The sequence below is a fragment of the Chroicocephalus ridibundus genome, chromosome 4 (genome assembly GCF_963924245.1).
Source record: "Chroicocephalus ridibundus chromosome 4, bChrRid1.1, whole genome shotgun sequence".
NCBI lineage: Eukaryota > Metazoa > Chordata > Aves > Charadriiformes > Laridae > Chroicocephalus > Chroicocephalus ridibundus.
Genome location: NC_086287.1, coordinates 70,779,214 through 70,788,960, shown reverse-complemented (window position 1 = coordinate 70,788,960; position 9,747 = coordinate 70,779,214).

Genomic DNA, 9,747 nt, shown 5'->3' with positions numbered 1-9,747 from the left:
AATTGATACTGTGAAATTTTGTTTTTAAAAATTGTAGTAAGGCACTTCTACACTCTGTACCTAGACATGTGTACAACTATGTTGTGAAGGAGCCTGGCACGAACAGTGATTTTTTCGCCATCGATCTAGAGGATGATGTATGGCCATGGAGACTTTCAAAGATGCTGTTTGAAGTCAAAAGAATGGCTGTGTACAAATTCCGTAAGTGGTTTGAGTTTGGTCGGATTCCCAGTAGGGCCAGTGCAAGACCTGCAGGTGGAGATTTTGGATTGTAGTTCTACATTTGTAGCATTAGTTCCACAGCTGGAGGTTTTAGTGAAACCTGCCTGAGAAGGATTGTAGAAGCAGCTTGCTTGGTATTGCAGGATTTAGGGTATGTTCAGGGAATGAAGAAACAGATGATAAGAGGATTAAGGAGAAGACCAGTTTATTAAAACCCAGAATATGATAGCAGATGTACAAAAATTACATTACTGAGCATAATGGAGAATGAAAACAATACGGATGTTGCTGACTAAGATGAGAAATGGGAAGAAGCACGTCCTGAGAGTTGAGGCAACATGTGGATGGACAGCCAGCCACTGTAGCTGCAAACATCTTTTTAATAACTTCTACAGCCACTGCATGAAGGAACAGGTATGTTGTTTGCTTGTGTTCAGTGTCTTTTTAGTTCGTGTTCCCTTAGAGATTATCTGCAATGCTCATACTGTTTGATATAGATGTGAAATTTGCCATTGTTTTTTTTCCCCTGATTGATTTTGCCTATTCATGTGAAAGGTATTGCAGGCTTTAACTCTGAGGATTATACCTTTATGAAAGCAGCGACACGAGACTGATAAATATTAAAAAATAGCAACGATGATAATGCTCCTGCTTGTTCTTTGAGAAGATTAAAGGAATTCTCTGGAGTTTGGGTGCCTTCACATGGTAGAAATCAGTATGGTATTATTGCATGGAATCTAAAATGGTAATAACAGCTGGTAATGCCAAAGAATCTGCAAAATGTGAGGATAGGGCTTGGGATCTGTTGTGGCAGAAACAAATAGGTGTAGTATGCAAGTGTGAAATCTGAAATAAATGTAGGAAAAAGGTTGGAAAAAAAACCAAACCCCAAAACAACAACTCACAAACCTGAGGAGGTCCTGCAAGATTCTTTATTACCCTAGGCATCTTGCAGCATTAAATGACAAATATTGTGTTTATTAGCTGACTTCCTATTTGGGTTGTCTGTTTATTTCTTAAATTGAGCTGTTGCACAACACACCAAATTGTAATGTGCTAAAGTATCTAGATGAGCTTGTTTGTGGTGTATTTTATAGAAAAGAATAACAGGAGCTGGGCTGCAAGAAAGTGTCCTTTTGGCATATAAAAAGAAACACATCAACAAGGCTTTCAATTCCAGAAATTTTTGTCAGTTTATAGATTGGAGACCTGTGCAAAGTGAAGAAAAATAGTAATGGGCATGGGCTGAAATACAGTTTGGAAGATTTATCTCACTGGTGAGAGAAGGTGATAAGGAAGGTATGATTTAACCAGAATTTTAATTGGGCTTTTAGATAAATGGTTGGGCCAGGAACTGTTGTCTACAAATACCTAATGGGAGGGTCTAAAAAAGATGGATCCAGACTCTTCTTAGAGGTGTGTAGCAGAAAAAGAAGAGACAGTGGACAAAAGTCAGAATATGAGAAATCCCTACTCCGTGTAAGAAAATAATTGCTTACTGTGAGTGTAAGAATTAATAAGAATTCGAGTGATAAGTTTGTGCTTACATGGTGGCTATTTGGGGTTATAGATTTTTGGTTGGCTTTTTTTTTTCGGAGAGAGAGATAATCCCACTTATGTTACACGACATAAGACACTTATGCCTCTAATGCAATAATAAATACCCTCCTAGAGGTATTAAAAATAATTTACAGTGAAGTGGCTCAAACAGCAAGATTTTTCCAAGGAGCCCTACGTCCCAGACTTTAAATACATGTACGTAGAAAGCGTTTGTGGTCTGGCAGCAAAATCTGTATACAAAATGTGTAATGTAAGAAAATGGTGTATGAAAATCTAGACAGGTCTGATGGGTTAGCTAAGAATTTTCTCATGGACCTAATTGTGACTTCTGTGAAAACAATCTTATTCAAACCTATCTGGATTTCAGGTATTTTTTTATTTGTCTCTTCTCAGCATGCAGTCAAACTGCTGGGAGCCAGCTGGCTTTCAAGTGTTACTCTGGTTATAACCTGGCTCTCATGTCTGTGTGCACCAAACCGAAGGCAAAGTGAAGATCTTTATATCCTGAGTTCATAGGCTGTCATACCGGTGAAGTGTTAAAATCCCGAATGCCAGACAAATACAGTTAGGCCTAACCTGGTTTTACTGTCCTTGGGTCAGGGGAAGAGCCCTCATCCCTGGGGATGGTGGGTGCTCATATATGTAATATCTTCTATCTGCTATTCTGCTCTCAGGTTTCCCAGACAGAATAAATAATTGATTTACTTCAGGTCAAAGCCTGGGAGTGAACTAGTGTGTGTGCAGTGGAGACAGCCAGGGACTAGTGTGAGACAAGGAGTGAACAAACTTGATGGTATGTAGTCTTAGTACGTATCATCTTCAAAGATAAACCTTTAACAAACAAGCTATGTTTTTTTCCAGCACGGAGCCAAAATGAGATCTCAAATGTCCAAACCTTCAAAATAATTAAGATCATTGATAACCAATTATTCCAAACAACCATATGTAATGCCAAAGACATGCTAGTCACCTCTAACTTCATATCTTAGTTTCTGGAAGTTGTGTTTTAGTAAGACTAAATAATAAACGTACTGTTCCAAGAGATGCACTGTAGCGTCTTTGGGAGCACTTCACTGGTGATATCACCAGAAGATCCCACGGGGCATCATTTCAGTTTTTCAGACGGTTGGTTTTGGAGGGAAAAATAATAGGTGGAACAGAGAACAGAGTTTCAAAATTTTCAAGCATCCCTTGAGCCTCCCCCCCGCCTTACTTGAACAACTATGTTATAATTTTTACATTGCACTTCACAATTGATATGAAGATATGAATGGGAAAAATCTTGTTACATGAGATAAAATGGTGTAATATTTGGAGAAATGGTTCTAACTTGAGACACAAAAGAAAAATTCTAGAATTGCAGGCACAATTTGGGGAGATTCTGTATGTTTTCCACATCATTACTCAGTTCTTCATCTATGCTTGAGTATGTTTTGTTAGGGTTTTATTCTAAAACTGTACCAATAAAACACCGACAGAAGTATTTGTGAATGGTGGTTGTCTGCTTCAAGCCAAAGTGTTTGCTGAAGGCACTTTATTTGCAAGATATGTTGTTTCGGAATAACAAGCAACTGCCCTCCTACTCCAAATTTTTTGAGGGAATTTTGGTTTTCTTCATGTGTTTGATTGCTTTCCATCACAATCCAAATACATTTGTGGCAGACAGCTGGCTGGAAACATAAGGCTCGTGGATTGGCTGTCTTTTGTGTCAATAAAGCTTCAAAACTGTAATTTCTCTGTAGCTCGGAACAAATCCACCCTGCCTGCTGAGATCAGCTGTTGGCTCGTGGGGTGACTTAACCTGTGAGTATGGTGTTATATGCTGCTGCTGCTGCCGCCGTAGAACTGGATTTATGGATTGTTTTGCCAGGACAGTACCATGGAGTTAAGAGTTGAAAGACAGACAGAGGGGCTTAAGCTCTGTCTAGCTCTATAAATCGTACTTGTCTATTGAATTAAAACCAGAACTGAGATTTGGCCTTAAAAGTGGTGATGAAAAACAGTGTTGTAGAGTAACTGCTGAGGACACAGGTAGATAAAATAGTATTCCATGCAGTTTTGTAATGGTTACTGGCAATTGGTAGTGGAGGGGAACTTCTACATTTCTAGGGAGGGTGCAGCCCTGCTTTTATTGAGCCTAATGACATAAGTGTCACTGGGATCAGGATATTTTGACTTGCAGTCTTCCACAAATCCCTGTTTATTCTGGATTAAAATGTGAAGCCTTTTTTAGCTACAAAGAAAGTCTAGTGCTATTTGGAGTTGAGAATTGTGCCATCCTGTGCAGCTGACATGAGATGGTGCATGCATCTTGTCTGCCCTTCTTTTGTCACAGTTCTGTCATTTATTTATATATTTTTATTATTTTTTTCCTTTTTATGTTAAATACACAGAAGTTGTACGTAATACGGTAAAGAAAGCTTCTAGAATGGTACGTTTTATTTTATTTCAATGACTTATTCTTTCTACAGTGGTATGTTCATGACCTCAAAGAATCTATTTTATTGGAAATGATTATTTAAAAGCAAAATTTTTCCCTACTGTACGATTTCTTTTGTATTTCAGACTGAAATTGCCTGTTAAATGGTGTAAAAACTAAAAATATTTTTAACTTATTTTTTAGCACAGTGTGGTTTGATTATAACTTGAGCCCTACCAGAATAGGAATAATAATCACAGTTAATGGCAACAATACAGCAGATGAGATAATTGTGTCTTATACTTGTAAATCAAGTAACTGCACATGCAAGGTATAAAGTCCTATTTGCAGCAAATACGATGTTGCCTGTGGAGCTGAGCGTCAAATGTTGGTCATTGGCTTGACATATGATACGAGTATTTTTTTATTCCAAGTTATATGGGGCCTTGTGGATCTTGTTCTTTTCATCGTGGGTCCTACTTGTTTTTTATCATCTCTGCAATATCCCTTAATACCTAACAATAATTATTGTAAAGCTTTTGGAGGGTGGGGATGCTGTTTGCAAACAAAGTGATTTGGATTCTTATCAATTTTCTTTTCTGTATTTGTGGTTTTTTGATGAACGTGAAGTTTCAAAGCAATGATCAAAACAGGACATGGCAGTGACAGCAGGAAAGAAGGGAAGTGTGAAAGGGCAAAAAGAGCTTTGAAGGCTGTCTTCAACTGATAAGGTCACTGCATTTGGTGGCTCTCCTGGTTTACACTAACTGGAGATCGTGTTTCCCTAGGAAGTATTATTTCTGTTTTCTTTTATCAACTTTGTAGATAACTTGTTCCTATTTAATATTGGTCCAGCTGATATAAAATTGGACTTTTAAAATGTATACCTCCTTTATGATAACAAAGATGAAATTGCACTTACCAAGTTGCTCATAAGAAGGCTACAGTGAGGCTAGGGCTTTTGTGTGTTTCTGGCTTGCTCTTCCCAACATTGTCTTTTCAATTATGTTAAATATTTGGTCTATGACAGCACAAGTTTTTGCAGTAGAGATGATATAAAGTCCCAAACAGACAGTTGAATTATTATTTCAGTCATTGTGAAAACAACAGGAGGTGAAGTTTTGAGTGAGTGCCTGTGAAATAATTTCATAAACTGTAATGAAGGTAAAGGAACCAAACCAAATATTTAATAAATGGACATATGTTTAAATTATGTTTAAAGCTTCCTAGTCCAGGAAAGTTTTTGAAGGTTCTTGCATAGTGAATCTTTTCTTTTTTTTTTTTTTTTTTTTTGACATGCTAGTCAATGGAAACATTATCACAGCACTGAATAAATTTACATGTTTTCTTTCTCCGTTTTTTCCTTTTTTTTTTTTTTTGAGAGTTGTAGTGAAAATTAGTTACAATCTCATCAGTTGGGGTGATTTATGAGATACTCAAACATTCATAGTCCAGATTTTTCAGTCCAAGGAAGGATTCTAAGCTATCAAAATGCAATTTGGAGTGGAAAAGGGTGATACTAACAATAGTTACTTCCTGCAAACTGTAACACCTGATTTCAAAGGACTTTCTCTGGGAGGGCAGAGTAGTGAAGGGGGGATGTGGCTAAAGTCAGTGCCAGGGATTAGTATCTGTATCTTCAATGACTAAAATATATTGCTGTCTCTTGCTGTTTGTTTCGGTGGATATGCACAGTGACTGTAAGAAATGAGGGTTAAAGAATTGGATGCAAAGTCAGAGCGTTCTTTTCTTAGTTCTGTAGTCATTCATCATAGCTTGTTCCCTTAAAGTGCACATTGCAAAGAAGGGTTTGCCCTGAGAATGTTAGTGGATAGAAGTTACTGGAGTGGGTCCAAAAATAAAAATGCGATTTTTGGAAAAATAAAGTAGGAAGGAATTTTATTTTGAAGATTTTGAAATGCGTCTGTTTTTCCATTCACTCATCTTAAGTAGTGAGTGAAGGGAATGGTTAGAAGTGTTCCCCAAATGGCTTGGGAAATTTCTCCAGTTAATCAAAACTTGGAGTTTGATCAAAAAGACTCTCAGTTGCCCAGCTGTCCTAGTAAGATGTACCAGAAGTAGGAAGTCCTTTTGAGCTCCTAAATCTTACTTTTATTTTTGGGAATCTGGGAACAATAGGGTTAATTATCTCATTAGATCTCCTGGATAACACAAGCTAATGAATTTCACTGAGCCATCCCATAGTATTGTTGAAGACTGTAAATAGAAAGATGTCAGTGGTCAGAAGCTGAAGTTGGGTGGTGTTTGCAGAGAGATCAAAGTGCCATACATGCCAGAAGCTTGTGCAATGGAAGGAAAATGACTGGATGAATTATACCTACATGCTGCCAGCAGGTATGTCATTTATTTTGCTGGGTGTCTACTTAGTTCAGAGAAAATCATCCTGGCTCAAAATGTGGTGATCATAATATCCGTAAGCAAAATGCATCACCCGAGCACTTCGTCCAGCCTGTCTGAAGTTTCATCTCCAGCTGTGTCCAATGCTTTATGAAAGCATCAGTATTAGCTCGATAGTAAACTTCTGGGGAGACAGACTTTGCAGTCTTCTAATTACCTTTTTTTTTTTTAACCCAAATCCTGCACACAGTAGTTTGTGATTCACTTGGAATATATTAGCTCCTTCCCCTCAGCATGAAGTGGTGTTTCAGTGCAACTCACACTTTTTAAGTAGGTTTAGGTTTGATCAGCAGTTAGATAGAAAAGACTGTGGGAAAACTTGGCAAAATTGTGTCATCTTCCAGGTGTCATGGTGCAGGCTTCATGGAGTCCATGATAGTAAGGAAACATTTGAAGAACCAAAACAATGAAAGAAAAAAAGATGGGTTATTTAAGCAGTAGAGGAGAGAACACTATTGGAAGTTAATAGACATCCATCAAATGTTGTCATATTTAGATTAAAGGAATAAAAAACACAAGTTAAATGTAAGGTGACAGTGACACAGCTAAAAAGATTTTAAGGGCCAAACTCCCTGGAGATACAAAACTACTAATATGCTTTTTCCAGTCGTATTGGAAGCAGAACTTGCCAGGGAATTCTTATGGCCTATTAACAGGGGTGTAATAGGAATGCATAATGAAGATAAGGTTGAAGTTGAAGACTAAACAAATTATTTGAATCAATCTTCTTTGCTGAATACTTTATGGATCTTCCAAGACTAGAGTCTTTCTTTATTCAAGGTGTCTCTGAGGAACTGCCTCAAATTATAGTGTCACTAGAAGAGCTGGGGGGTGGGACACCAAAACAACTCCACAATAAAATGAAAAATAAATGGCTAGAAGCTGAAGGTGTTCACTCAAGAATTTCAAAGGCATCTGATAATGGGTTAACCAAACTACTCTCATACGCTGCTATTTTCTCTCTTGAAATGGAACTGAGATCACTGGGATGGCAGGTGACAAACACTAAGCTTGCTCTTAGAAGAGTGCTAGCAAGGATCCAAGAGACTTATGGGGGTCTGATTGCCATATTAAATTAATTGAAGCTATACTAAAATAGAAGTAATAGGCACTTCTATAATGGCAAAGAGTAAACACTGCTTTTATAGAGGGGAAACCAGGCCTCAAAGATCTGTTAACAGTTTTTGGAAAGAATCAATAAATTGCACTATTTTGGTGCAGTTTTGTTGGTTACAAGAATGTTTTTGATGTCGTCCCATTGTTGGCTTAGTGCATCTTCTCATTCCGACGTCTGATTTTTGATTTATGAGCTTATTGTTTGTAAGCAAGCTTAGAACACTTAGGGTAAAGATGCTTTGCGTTGTGTGATAATACTTAAGGATATTATCCTGTTGAGCAATCCATATCTCTTCATATGAGTCTGGAAGCGTGGGGAAAAACGAGGCCTAGCTGCAGCAAAGGGCAAGCATACCATTCGAATGAGCCTACATCAACTTCCCTGCACTGGAGGGAACTGTGTACCAGTTTGTGAGAGGAGAGGGTGTATAAATAATTTTCCTCCCGTTCTTGGCAGCATCTTGCTGCAGAGTTTCTGCTCTGCAATCACTGAGTTCATAGAATCATAGGGTTGGAAGGGACCTCTGGAGATCATCTAGTCCAACCCCCCTGCCACAGCAGGATCACCTAGAGCAGGTGGCACAGGAACACGTCCAGGTGGGTTTTGAATGTCTCCAGAGTTGGAGACTCCACCACCTCTCTGGGCAGCCTGTTCCAGTGCTCTGCCACCCTCAAAGGAAAGAAGTTCCTCCTCATGTTTAGGTGGAACTTCCTATGCTCAAGTTTGTGCCCATTACCTCTTGTCCTGTCCCTGGGCACCGCTGAAAAGAGCCTGGCCCCATCCTCCTGACAGCCACCCTTTAAGTATTTATAAGTGTTGACCAGGTCCCCCCTCAGCCGTCTTTTTTCCAGACTGAAGAGACCCAAATCCCTCAGTCTTTCTTCATAAGAGAGGTGTTCCAGTCCCCTCAGCATCTTGGTAGCTCTCTGCTGCACTGTCTCCAGCAGCTCCCTGTCCCTCTTGATCCGGGGAGCCCAGAACTGGATACAGTACTCACCAAGGCAGGGCGGAGGGTTAGGATGACCTCCCTCAACCTCAGCAGTTCACTCAGCAGTTTGTGCTTGTGAGGGAGGGAGCAGCTCCCAGGCTGTGAAGCCACCAAGGTTTGCAAAGCATCTCTGGGCCAGGAGCTTCACATCTCAGTTATGTGAAGACTTCATACAGGTAAGGATGATCCTCCCTAGTTTTACTCGCTCCTAAGCAGTAGAGGGCGATCTTGTTTTAAAAATTTAGACTTTACACGTATCAATGCCTTCCCTTTACAAACTGTTGCCGAAAGAATGAAGGTTTTTATCTCTAGAAACATATAGGATCAGATGTCTGTATTATTCTCTGTAAATGTTATCTTTGTTAAAGATACTTGCAGTAACTATCAGGTTTTTGCCACACAGCAACATTTCTCTATACTAAGTGAGAATTACTGAAGTAAAACCATTATAATACTAATGGAGCAAGTAATAGAATCCACTGTGCAAGAACACTGTGTCTGCTGTAATTGAGTAATAGCTAAGAAGTATTCTGAAGTTAATGGGTTTTTTTTACTTAGGATAAAAACATATTGAAACATTTTGATTTATGAAATGTAGATAAAACTGATATTATTATTTGATTTAGTATGTTACATGAAAATCACGGAAACAATGTTCTCAATGTATTTTGTAAACGTTTCTGTATGGAAAGTGTCTTCCCTTCATCTCTGTGCATGGAGATGGCTGACTGCAAATTGAGGAGCTAAGGCAGCCTCTGTTATTCCGGTGGGCAGTCCTGTTTGCATAGAATATTCTTATGAGTAGGGGCAGTCTGCATGAGTAAAAGCTAAAAGATTAATGCTGAAGCACATGACTGGGTAGAGTTGTACTTCTGAATATTTTTTTTTTGGTGGTAGAGTTTTTAATGATGTTTTTTAACATTTTTATTTTGTATAACACTTTGTATTCCTAATGTTACCTGGAGACTAGCATGCGAAAGCATTTGGCCACTATGAAGGAGAATGACTGAACTATTGTAGATG